The 12,566-nt window shown below is 50.9% G+C and overlaps 1 protein-coding gene across 1 annotated transcript in view; it reads left to right on the top strand.

Annotated features, from left to right (window-relative positions):
- Rims4 (regulating synaptic membrane exocytosis 4) overlaps positions 1–12,566 on the top strand; it is a 58,221-nt gene that overhangs the window by 988 nt on the left and 44,667 nt on the right. The window lies entirely within an intron of this gene.

Genomic DNA, 12,566 nt, shown 5'->3' with positions numbered 1-12,566 from the left:
TGTGTGTGTGTGTGTGTGTGTGTGTGTGTGTGTGTGTGTAGGGGGCAGCACCTGGCCTCCATCCTACCTTTGAACCTTCAGTTGCCTTAGTGAGAGGGGTGGGGAGGTGGGGGGGGGAGGAACCTGTGCTTTAAGGCCCAGGGATCAGGCAGAGGGACCATTAGAGCTCTGGATTTGGTTCTGAGGTGAGGAAGAGAATTCATCAACAGGTGGGGTAGGTGGAAGGCTTGGAGGAGAGTTCCCCAAAGAGTCCAGATTGGGAGTTAGAGCCAGGCTTCCATCTTCCTTCCGTATAAACTGCCACCTTGGGCAAGTTATACCACCCCTGAACCCTCAGGTTCCCCATCTGTGAAATGAGGATGACAGTGCCTTACCTCAGGGGTCTGTGTAGCTCTCTGAGCATGCAGGTAAAGTATTTTGTGAGCTGAAAATCTACCAGGATTTGTATTCAGTGAGGGGACAGAAAGGAGATGAATGCCTGCTGGGGAAGAACAAGATTTAACAGACACTTTGAAGACTGGTTAAGATATGGACTGTCTCTCAAAAAATGAAAATATGGACCATTCAGGAAATTTAGCCTACAGTTGTAGTTTATGGGTGGAGATTTTGACTTCCTGCCTGCTGGGACCTTCCTCTATACAGCACTGCTATCTAGGTTCTGTCGGGGGATTTGGTGGTGGTGGGTTGTAGGTGCTCACCTGCAGGAAAAAGGAGAGAAAATTCTCCTGATTTGGGGTTGCTGAGTGGCTGGAGGTAGGGGAGACACACCCCGATAAGCCAGTCTTGCTGTTGACCTAGAGGTGGGAGTAGGGTAAAGATGGTAACTGCAGAGCCATGGTATGAAATCACATTTTACAGAGCCCCAGGGGCTTCACTTCCTCTGGTGTAGCCGAGGGAGGCTGAGTTCTGGAAAAGACAAGGCGAGAGAAAATGCAGCAGCTCCCACTGAAGCAAACCAAGACAAGACTCAGCCTAGATCAGGGGTCTGGGGGAGGACACACCTGCCAAAAGGGAACCTGGCTGGAAGCCCTTGCAGCCCAGGTGAGCTGGCGCCCAGCTCTCTTGTCATGGCCAGACACTCCCCTAAAGTTCAGCAGCCACTTTTGTCTCAGGAGCCAGACTGAGCAGGAGCAGGGATTTACAGGAGCATGAGAGGCAGGTATGATTTTGGTTTTCTCCAAAGTCATGTTGGATACCTTGGTGATTATTGCAGGCTGCAGGCAGCATGCTTCAGGATCCACTTAAGTCAACAGATAACTTCATGTAATATTAGCTGATATTTTTAAAGGTCTACCTGATGCTTTTTTCCCAGTGTGTTATTTTCAAGTTCTTAAGTGCTTCACTTGCAAGAGATCTAGAAATCATCTTTTTAACCCCTTCTAGCCCCCACATGGATGGAGGTGTGCCCGTGTGTTTGTGTACGTGTGACCGTGTGGGTGGGTGGCAGAAGCCTTGGTGTGGGCTGTGTGCCTCTGTGTATTTGCATATAACCCAAGGTCATCCACTGTAATCGGCACAGAGCTGAGACTCAAGTCTGGTTTCTGGTATTTTTTCCAGAAAGCCGGTAGTCCTCTTTCTGAAAGAGGCTATTGTAAAAAGCCAGATCTCACCATGTAGAAAATGATTCCTGGGTAAGGAGGCCTAGGGAAGGGGCTGCCAAGCCAAGAGTTTGGTTTGGGCATCTTGAGCTTACCGTTCGCCTATCTCAAAGACTGCCTTGAGTTTGGGAGAGGGAGGGAGAGAGTCAACTTTCATTTCCGGAAGAATAATGAGCATCTGGTGAAAGTCGGAGGTAGGGAATGTGATCTTGGTGCTTAATTTCTCTTCTCAAAATCATTCCTTTTCCCCTGAAAGCAGCCTTTTGGATTTACTCCTTTTGAACATCGCTGCACTGCACTAATTGCTGGAAGTGGTAGTCTCTGGGCTGCTGGACAGAGACTGCTTCAGCAGGAGGCCGTCAGTGCAGGCTCGGCTTCACCTGCTTCTCCCCCGCTGGCCCCCTTGCTGCCAATCTGTCCCCCATGGCTCTGATTCAGAAATGTGTCTCTGACAGGCCTGGGGGTCAGGCGAGAGCCTCCTGTTTGCTGCTGCTTCCAGCCCATGTCAGAGGCATCTTTTCTATCTCCCAGCTCGAGCATTCCGAGCTTCTTCAGGGCTCACATGCCTTCCTGAGAAATGGTGTGAGGAGGAGACCTCTTGTTTCCATTAGCCTTAAGTAGGACAGAATACCTTCCTGCTTTGGGCTTAGGGTCCTTGGGGACTGGAGTGGGCAGAAGAAGCTGCCTATTCTTCCCTTCCCTTTCTAGCCTCTGTTGGTCCCGGGAAGGTTGGTCACTGCAGGTTCCTACAATTCTTGTCAAAGGGAAGCTTCCCTTGTGCATTCCGAATGCATTTTCTTATGATGCTGCCTTGCCTCCTTTCCCCAGGATGCTGGCACTTTAGAGAGCTGGGCACTCGGGAGGATTTTTGCTTGTGTCTTTGTGGCTTATCCATGTTGGCATGGGCTCCAGTTTTCTCATTTGGATAAGGAAAAATATGATAGCTTAGACCCCATAGGGTTGGTGTTCTATTGGGCTAGATGTCTTTCCAGGCACTTTGACTATATTGTCTTAACTCTCTCTCTCTCTCTCTCTCTCTCTCTCTCTCTCTCTCTCTCACACACACACACACACATTTGAGCCAGGGTCTCACTATATAGTTCAGACTGGTCTTCAACTCATTATGTAACCCAGGTGATCAAACTCACGGTGATCCTCCTACCTTAGCCTCCCAAGTGCTGGGGTGGTAGGCTTGTACCAGTATCACTGGTTAACGTCTATACAATTAATTTCTTATTAATGTCCCTGTTTCCAGATGAGAAAACTGAGGCACAGGCTTAGTAATGTGTTCAAGGTCACTCAGTTAGAAAGTGAGAGAGTTAGAATTTGAACTTGGATAATTCAAGCATCTGTGCTTTGAATTATGCTACTTGCTCTGAGAAGATTGCAGTACTGATATGAGGGGGGGGGTCTCAATACATGGTAGCTTTGATCGACTTCATTACCAAGTGAGAGTAGTTTCTGAACATGACTGTACAGAGTCTGTGGGCTTTGACAGGGAAAACCTGATGCTTAAAATGTTAGCTTTTGCAATTTTACTAGGCTAATTTTATTCCATCATTGTAAGTGTTAAAGTAGAGTTGGATACTCCTTCTTTGAACTTGTATAAAGATGGGAAAGGGAGGGGGACTTTAATGCCAAGCAAGAGGGTGGGAAGCACTCTGGCTATCCATTCCCCTGCTCTTCCTGACCAGTTAGTTCATCTCTATATCCACAGGTCTGCCCTGGCCCCTCTGCCACGGGCATCAGGGGAGTAGAGATGCATTCCATTTCCACCACATGCTGTAGGGGGTTGTTACATCAGGGTGTGGAACTGAGGATGGTGTTCCTGAGCCTTCTGAAGTGGTTTCGGAATCCAGTCCCCCCCCCCCCCGCCCATCCAGGAGAAGGGCGGAGAAGCTGGAGCAGCCAGCTCTGATTTGCCCATAGGATGGATGCTTCCAGCTCCGGAGGAAGTTGCCATGGCAACACCAGCCGGCTACCGGTTCCTTTGCTAGCTGTTTGGGCCACATCTCTGGGCTGGAAAGGTCTACGCAGCACCACCCTCTTCCGCTCAGACCAAATCTGGTGTGTGTGTGTTTTGGGAGGGGCATGGTGGATGGGCCCCAGAAACTAGTATCTCAGCTACTTCCCTCTCATTTTTGGATGGAGGGGAAATGGAGGTTGTGTGAGATACTTCTGGGTTGTGAAGTGGAGATACTCATATCCTGCCAGATCCTGACGGTGGTCATGGCAGTGTTGGTGGCAGTGGTGGCTGGGGTGGGGTGGGGGATTCAGGGTTCCAATTCCCACCCTCATCCCCAGCCTCCTGGAATGACCACACCAGAATCTGCCCTCCTCCTGATTTATACTATTTGGCAAAATTTCCTTTCCTAGATCAAGTGCAAACTTTTGTCCTTGAAATTTGACCTGAGGTTTTTCTGGGAAACAAAACGTCCCGCTGCCTCTCCATTTCCTGTGGAAATGTTGGGAATTAGGGAGTCCTTCAGCTGGAGGGGGCTTGGCTGAGTGCATGAGGGAAAGCTTAACATAGCCACCTCATCAGTGCCACCTCAAGGTTTGGCAGGCTGCTTTCTGACCCCCTTCTTCTCTGTCCCCCTCCCCAGTCAGTTTACCTCCTAGCACTATACTTTTTTAGTGTTTTGTCAGCTGGGTGGGACTCTTCCCAGATTTGGATAATTGAAACATGGTAGAGAAGCAAACCAATTATTTTCACAGTTCAAGGTGAGAGGTGGAGTGAGAATGTGGACCCAAATCACTTTATTTTATTCAAATTAGCCTAAAGAATTACAACATGTTGGAGATCCATCCCTCCTCATTAGCAGATCTGTGGCCTGCAGGGCTGGTCTCACTGTTAGAGGAGCCTCCCTTGCTTGGGCTCCTCTTCCCTGCCACACGGCTCCATACTCCTGGCTCCAGCTTCCTTGGTTTGCAGCTGTCAGGGACCCACCTGCCCCGTTGGGTGAGGAGGGAAGCAAGGGTACACCCAACTGTTTCCCTTTGGGGCTGTAGCGCTACTTCTTCCCCATCCACCCCCAGGCCCTGAGGCTGAGCAGTTCCAGCTGGAGGCTGAGTGGGGGGCGGGTGAGGTGCGGAGGAGAGCTGGAAAGGAAGGAAGCATCCGCCCCCAGCTGCCCCTCTCTGTGCTCTGCGGGCCTTTCTTCATTGCAACCACCGTCACTTTAGCTTGTCTTTTACAAATTGTTGAAAAGGCTGCATGTCTGGAACGTGTGCTTTGTGGGGCATGGCACCTCTCCTACTATAACCCGCACTCCCACCCAGGTTCTGTTAGCTCCATGGTGTTCCTGGGGTAGAAAGATACGTGGCCCTGAATTTGACTCTGCCAGCTCCATGGCCTCAAGCAAGCCCTTTCGCCTTCCTGAGCCTCCTCTGCATAGTGGTTAATGATTGTGGTCCGTGCATCTCTTGGGGTGGTAAAAACGAAAGCTTGCTTAGCAGTGCTCAGGCTTTGCTTGATCTCACCGAATCCTGTAGCATCTCAGAGGGTAGCTGCTGCTGCTGCTGCAGATGTACCCATTTTGCAGAAAGCCAGGTAGCTGGGCGATTTGCACGGTGGTGATACTGACTCAGCTGTGTTCAGTTGGAGGCCGCTGTCCCTGCATCTGGGCATGAGACCAGTTTCCAGGTGGCAGAGAGCTATGTAGACTTCAGGGACTGTACTTGTGCCATGGTGACAGCAACTGAGAAAGCCCAGGGAGAAGGGACCTGTTCAGGTTCACTTAGGTCCCCAGGGGCTACCACGTCTTACGGCCCACCCCAGCCTGGTGGCCTCCCTTCCCAGCCTTTGGTTCCTAGATGAACCGCATCTCAGTAGGCCTGCAGCTACTGCGGCTGCCTGGCCTCCTTGAAGAATCCCGTTGTCTGCCCTGGCCCTGGGGGCCCAGCCATCACCTGCCTCTCCAGACTGATGTAGGCCAATGCTGGATTATATTTAACACTGTGCTATTTCCACTTGACAGCTCCAGAGCGCCATCCCCCCTCCCCTTTCTCCTTCCTCCCCCCTCCCCTTCTGATTCACTCCGAAACTGACGAGGCTGATGTCAGCGCCTTATTCTTAGCCCCCGTAATTGTAACTGCATTTAGCAGTGCGCACTTCATTAACAGTTTCTGCGGTGGGGGAGTGAGATGAATGTGTGGCTGGGTAGGGACAGAGGTGGCGGTGGGGCCAGGGCCATGGCCAGGACCCTGGCTAGTGGCCTGCTTTGGCCAGACCAACTGGGAAGGTTCCAGCTCTGGCTTTCTAAGACTGGCAGTCCTGGAAGGAGCCTCAGGAAACATTTGGTCCATTTCCCTGTTAGACAAGGAGGGAAACTGAGGCCCCCCAAGAGGCCAGTGACTTTCCAGGATCACATATTAAGTTTCCAGAGTTCTGGCCTTTGAGTTATGATTTTCTTCTCTGGCATGTATTCATTCAAATTCTAAGTGCTAGAGCTACATCCGGGAACAAGTCAAACATGGCTTCTGTCTCATACAACCTCGTTATGGTTCTGGGCTGAGAGAGACAGACCATACGGCGATCAATTAAAGTGAATGATTTCAGTTTGTGTTAAGTGGAATGGAAATACAACTATGGTGGGGTAGGAGATAGCATTAAGTAAGGGAGTCAGGGAAAGCTTACTGAGGAGGAGGAGACCTCTGAGTTGAAGCTGAAATGACAGCCAGCCATGAGAATATGAGGGGGAAGAAGTGTTCCGGAGGGAACAGCTGTGCAGAGGCCCTGCGGTCAGCGTGAATTTGGGTGTTAGGGAACAGAAAGCAGCCTGGCATGGACAGAGCGAGTGGGGAAGGGACATGAGGTCAGAGAAGGGGGTCACAGATCATCATGGCCTTCTAGACAGTGATAAAGAGTGCCGGCAGGGGAGCACAGGTCCAGGAAGAGAAATGGCCCCCAGCTGAGGGAAGTCCGAGAGAGGCCAGGAACACTTGCTCCCCATCCCACTACCTCCTTGTTACTCCTTGGACACAGGTGGCTGCGCCTTTGGCACACAGCATGGCTTCTTTCCATGCCGTGCCTGGAAGGCGCTGGGGCATTGGGCAGGCTCCCTCTGCTCGCCCTGCTTTGTCCTTGCCTCTTATTTTGTCTGATCCAGCATGATAGCTTCTCAGACAGCTGACAGAGACCTCAGGGAACTTCCATGATGGGGCGGAAAGAAAATGGCTTCAGAGCTTTATAGTGCCTGGCTCTGACACCTCTAACTTGTGTGACCTGGGGGTTCAGTTTCCTCCTCTTTGAAACTGGTCATGATAATAGTAAATACTTCAGAGGGTTATTGTGACAAATCAGTGACATAATGCACAAACATTTCTGGCCCCAGAGTGGGACGTGAAAGGTTAAGATATCTTCATGTCACGGACTAAAGCAGTGGTAGCGAACCTATGGTATGTGTGCCCCTGCTGGCTATTTGTATCACTGAAAGCCCTAAAAGGTTCACCATCACTGGGCTATGTAGGGTATCTCATCCTGTCGCACAGTAGGGATCAGTCTGCAGTGGTTGTGTCAGTCTGAAGAGGTCAGAGTATGGCTGCTCATAGGGTGGGACTCCAGGCCCTCATTTCTAAAAGGTTTCCAGAGCATGCTACACGGAGGCCGCTGGTTAGGGATTTGGTCTTGAGAACTGCTGGGTTAGAGGGAAAGGCTGGAGAAAAAGAAACGAAGGCTCTTTTCATCCTGCCTCCCTGTGACTTAGATGTGGGGACTCACACACGCACAAATTCAGTCCTGTGTGTGATCTTCTGGCCTCATTGTCATCCCATTTCTTTCATGATCTGATCCAGGTGAGCCTCAGTGCTGCCTGCCTTGCATGGACGGGGTGTACTATGAGGGCCCCATGAGTAAGCAAGCCAACACGAGCGGCACCATCAGGGTGTCTGTGGACTCCAGCAGCCCTGGGAATGCTGAGGGTTCAGCTCTAGTGCCTTATCTCAGACTGATGGGAGTGCTTTCTCCCTCCCAGAGTGGAGAGAGGTAGGAAAGGCTACATGTTAAAACAACAAGGTTCATTTGAGGACAAATGTCTACTGAGAAGAAATAAGTCAAAGGAATCTTGGATGAAAAGGTGCAAAATAGTGGAAAACACTTCCCAGGGAGTTGCCAGAGCCACTTTATGGAGCTTTTCTAAGAAAGGAGTTGCTGGTTGTTTTCTAGGGAGGGGCATCAGACCTTATGATAGGATGAATTTCTTACTGAGTGCAACAAAACTCAAAATTGGAACACAAAGGCATTTAAAAATAGTATCCAGGTGGGATGTGACCTAAACTGATAGGGAATGCTCTCCAAGAGAGGTGGTTTGGGGTATCAAAAGACAGATTTAAGAGGCCCAGGGACTCGGCTTTGTGTCTCAGTCACTTGCTAACTGGGTGTTCAGGCTGCATATGTAGCTGATCTCGGCCTCAGCTTTGTCTTTTGCGAAACGCAGTGAGAGTTAGAGATACCTGTGAAAATTTGTATAACACATGGAAGGCATCCCAGAAACGGAAGCTGCTGCCTTTCCTGTTACTGTAGACTTCCGGAAAATGAAGTGATTTGCATGCTTGGCTGGAGGCAGGGTAGGAGCAGGGAGTTGGGGGAGGCACCACCTGCTTATGTGAATTTGCTGTGTGTGAAGCAGAGCCTGGGAAGGTGCATTCAGGGTCGAGAGAGAGGGATTGTGTTTAGCACCAAACCTCAGCCATTGCTGGTTGTCTCTTGGGCCTCAGTCTCCCTCTGGGCAGAGTCTAGTGGGCTTGCTCAGACACCTATGCCAGACCCCATCTCTTCCTTCAGATTTGTTTGCTCCCTGTCAACCCATTTAAAGGTCATTTTTCATCCCTGAGAGTCCCTACCTGCCAGAATTTCTCTCTAGCTCGTCTTTTATGGATTGGCCAATGAATAATTTTTGAAGTGGGTATTTTGATGATTATTTAATATGTAGAGATGCTACAATGTTTTAAACCCTTGAGAACTATCCGGGAAGAAATGTCCTGGACACCCTGTCTTGTGATCCTCTTGTCTCCTCCTTAATATAAGCACTGTTGCCAGCTCGCACAACCTCGTGTACTGCTGTTGCTGCAAGTAGCATGTGTAATGTAGAAAAAAAAGCAAACCGAGACCAACAAACCCCCAGGAAGATGTAAGTTTCCCACCCTCCTCCATTGCCTAGTCCCATTCCCACAAACCATCATCACAGTCCTTAAGAGGTCCAGCTTTTATTTTACTGTTACTGAGTCTTATTAAGCCCTTATGGTGATATCTAGCCCTACACCAGGCACTGTGAAGGTTCCACAGATGTCACATGGACCTAGGGGTATAGCATGGTGGAGGTGATGACTCAGACTCTCTAGTCAGACGGACTGGGGTTTAAAACCGGGCCCTGCCCCCTGTTGGCTAAGTGATCATGGGCAAGTTACTTAACCTCTCTGAGCCTATCTTCTCAGCTGTAAAACGGGCTTGCAGTAGCCCTTCCTGCCTTGAAAGTGTCATGAGGTGAAATGAATATATATTTGTAAAGTGCTGTGGAGAGCTTTGGGCCCCACTGAAAGTTTGTGAAGAGTAGTTATCTTAGAGCCCTCAAGCTTGAAGTCTCTCTCACTGTTTGCTACTGTGAGATCTTACTGGAGGCCCAGAGAGGGATCTCCATTTGTCCAGTGCCTCACAGCAGGTCTGTGGTCAAGGCAGAACAGCACTGATGTTTCCATACTCCCAGCACAGGGCCTTCCCACTCCAGGTATCAAGCATACAGTCACTGGCCATGGTAGACCCGCCAGCACCTGAGGCTTCAGGTCTACCCCTGCGCCTTGGGCTCTTGGTGTCCCTGGTAAATGCATCCACACTTGCCCTGAGAGATGGTGGGGAGATGTCTCACTAGTTACGCTTGTAATGGAAATTAAGTAGCTCCTCAGTACACAACTTGAGAAGCATCCTTGTTCTGCCTGAGTCTAACACTGAGCTGGACCAAGTAGCTCTGGGAGGAAGCTCTCACTTCTGCCCAGCTTCTGCTGGGTATGCTGAGTCAGGGTACAGGGACCCCCCCCCAAAGCTGGGCAGCCTGACCCTGAGAGAAATAAGGTGGAAGCCTCTAGCAAGGGAGGACCTCAGACATAGATTATTCTCTGGACACCTGGCAGTCATTTCAAATAAAAAGGAACACAGAGAAGAGAGAAGATTTTCCTACCACCCCTTCTATCTCTGCGGAGCCCTGATAGACCATGGGGGCCCTCTGGGATCAGACCTTTCGGTGACAGGGAGGCACCATGGGCACGGAAAACGGCACCCCTCGGATGCATGGCTGCAGGCTGGCCTCCATCTGCTCCCTGTGCGCCGTGAAAGTGTTGACCACCTTTGAGCAGCATGAGCAGGGAGGCTGCCAAATTGGGAGCAGGGATAACTTTTGGGCTAAGGCAGCTCCTGCCAGCTAAGGCAGTTCTTCAGAGGTGGCATAGCCCCAAGCCAGTACCACCAGAGGCTCACAGCGGCGACGGACGGGTGACCTGCTTGGAAAGGGGATGTGGCTGTGCCCCAGCTCTATGTAGCCCTCCACCGTTCAGGAAACCTCAGGCTGCATGGCTTGTCCCTTATCACAGACCTCCTTCTTCCCAGGCCCCAAGATGAGTGTGATCATTGCAGGAGAAGGATGGTGAAATCGAGTTTCTGGCTGGACTTCTGCCTTGGCAGATCAGACAGCTAGTGAAGGGTGAGGTGCGAAGCCAAGCCCAGGCCCAGCTCCAACCGTGCGGTGTATGCTGCATCCCGGGTTCTTCTCCAGAGCAGACATGTACTGGGTGCTTCTTGGTGGGCTTCTTACCAGGCCGCTCTTTGGAGGGCTTCTGTCCCGACTTCTGCTCTGCCCCAGTCAGACACACAGTCGTTTGTCTGAGAAAGCATTTCTATCTTCTTGACTACTCTGGTCCTCCTGCAGTATTGGCCCCGTATCTTGAGGGGCAGCCAGGAGCTCTGAAAGTTTGTGTGAGGAGAATGCAGCGCTTAGGGTAGCTAATGGGTCATGGGATAAACCCTGGATTTATCATGAGGAAACCTAGCTTTGAAATCCCATTTCTGTTGTTTTGCCAGCAAGGTGACCCTAGGAAAGTCATCTCCTCTTTGAGCCTCAGTTTCCTCTTTGGAGGAACAAGTTTGTGGGTAGAAAGCAGCAGGTAACCTGTAGGTATTGGAAGGATCCTGCACATATCCTGATTTTGGGCTCCCTACTCCACACTGAAGTGGGGATCCTGGAACCAAAGCTGGTCCCCGTCTTACTTGGGACAGTGTGTGTGTGTGTGTGTGTGTGTGTGTGCGCAGAAGCAATCTCAGATCAGGGCCCGTCTGTAAAATGGGCACAGCAACATTTGCTCTGCTGCGTTTGCTTTGGTTGCCCTAGAGTTAGACCCTGAAAGAAGAGTCCCAGGACAAGCATTAGTCAAGCTGGGTGCAGTGGTGCACACCTGCAATCCCAGCACCCAGGAGGCTGAGGCAGAAAGTTGCAAACTCAAGCCCAGCCAGAACAAGTTAGGAAGATACTGTCTCAAAACCAAACAAAAACAGAAACATATTATGTCTAAACCCACAAAGCTGCCATTTTATACATCAAAAGCATCAGGAAGGAAGTGAGAAATCGAAACGGGAGGAACGCTGGAATCGCTGGAATCGAATCGGTATGGTATCAGACAGCTTATGTCTGGGTGAGGTCAACTGGCATTTTGTCTTGCTGGAGGCTTCAGGGAGGCTGTAGAGCAGGACTCAGTAGACTTTTGTGAAGGGCCAGACAGTAGATATTTTAGTCTTTGCAGGCCATACGGTCTGTGCTGCAACTGCTCTGTCATGCAGTTGTAGTGAGAAAGCAGACAGAGACAATATGTAAATGAATGGGCAAGGCTGTGTCCTAATAAAACTTTTTTTTTTGGCACCGGAAATCAAACTCATTACCTCGCGCCTGCCAGGCAGGCGCTGTGCCACGGAGCTATATTGCCAGCCCCTAATAAAACTTTATTCGCGAAGGCAGCCTGTGTAGCGTGAAAGGAGCTGGGTATTTATACACTAGCTTCCACCAGTTGGGTTAGGGCTGCTGGGGTGGGGCCATGGAGTTGTCGCCATCGTTGCAGCTGCACAAGAGGGAGCCATCCAGTGAGGGTGCAGGCGTGGGTCAGAGGAGGGTGGACGGGGACAGGGGAGATGAGGCGGGAATGGCAGTATTGCCCACTCGAGCTCGGGCAGGGCAGCTTTGACCCCTGGGAGAATGAACTGGAGAGAAGGTGGCAGGAAAGCAGGGAAAACAGGTTCCTGGCAGGGCTCAATTATTTCACTCAATAATTCCAGCCTTTGCAAGCTATTTGTTCTAGGCAAGAGCCAGCTTCTCCATACTGAAGTCTCATTGTAGTTTTCTACTCTGTGTCTCTGCAGGGGTCACTCCTGCAGGTGGGCTGCCTGCTTCTCCTCCAGGGGTCTGGACTGCCTCCTCCAGGAAGCACTCCTATCTTAGATGGAGTTGGTCCTTTCTCCTGGGCATCTGGTGGTGCTTGCCTTTTTCCTTTTACCAGAACTTGCACAGGATGGTTTCTATACTTCCGCTGTCACCACACTGTGAGCCATCCAGGTTGGGAGCTGTCACCCTGTCTGCACCTGCCCCAGGGCACTGGCTTGGGAAGGGCAGAACTAGATGCCAAACACCTTCTTCCTTCCACGCACCCCTTTCCTTTCTCCAGGGCCTGCCGGTGCCAGGTCCTGTTCTGGCGACCGAAGATGAGACAGCCTTTCCCTGGTGGAGTTTGCAGTCTGGTGTTGGTGGCTGGGGCTTAGACGTTAGGCAGCCCTGAGGATCGACTCATGTGGAGCGGAAGAGAAGCGCAGGTGCCAGAGAAGCCATGGCAGGAGAACTGACCTGTGTGGGTGTAAAGGGCGAGGGAGGGGACAGGTGAGTGAGGACAGGATGCCACCGATAGAGCCAGGCCAGGAGTGGAGGACTGAGCCTGCTGAGC

Source organism: Octodon degus, unplaced genomic scaffold, assembly GCF_000260255.1.
Source record: "Octodon degus isolate 3935 unplaced genomic scaffold, OctDeg1.0 scaffold00037, whole genome shotgun sequence".
Classification (NCBI taxonomy): domain Eukaryota; kingdom Metazoa; phylum Chordata; class Mammalia; order Rodentia; family Octodontidae; genus Octodon; species Octodon degus.
The sequence above is the reverse complement of the archived record's forward strand: the minus strand, read 5'-3'. Positions and strand labels throughout refer to the sequence as shown.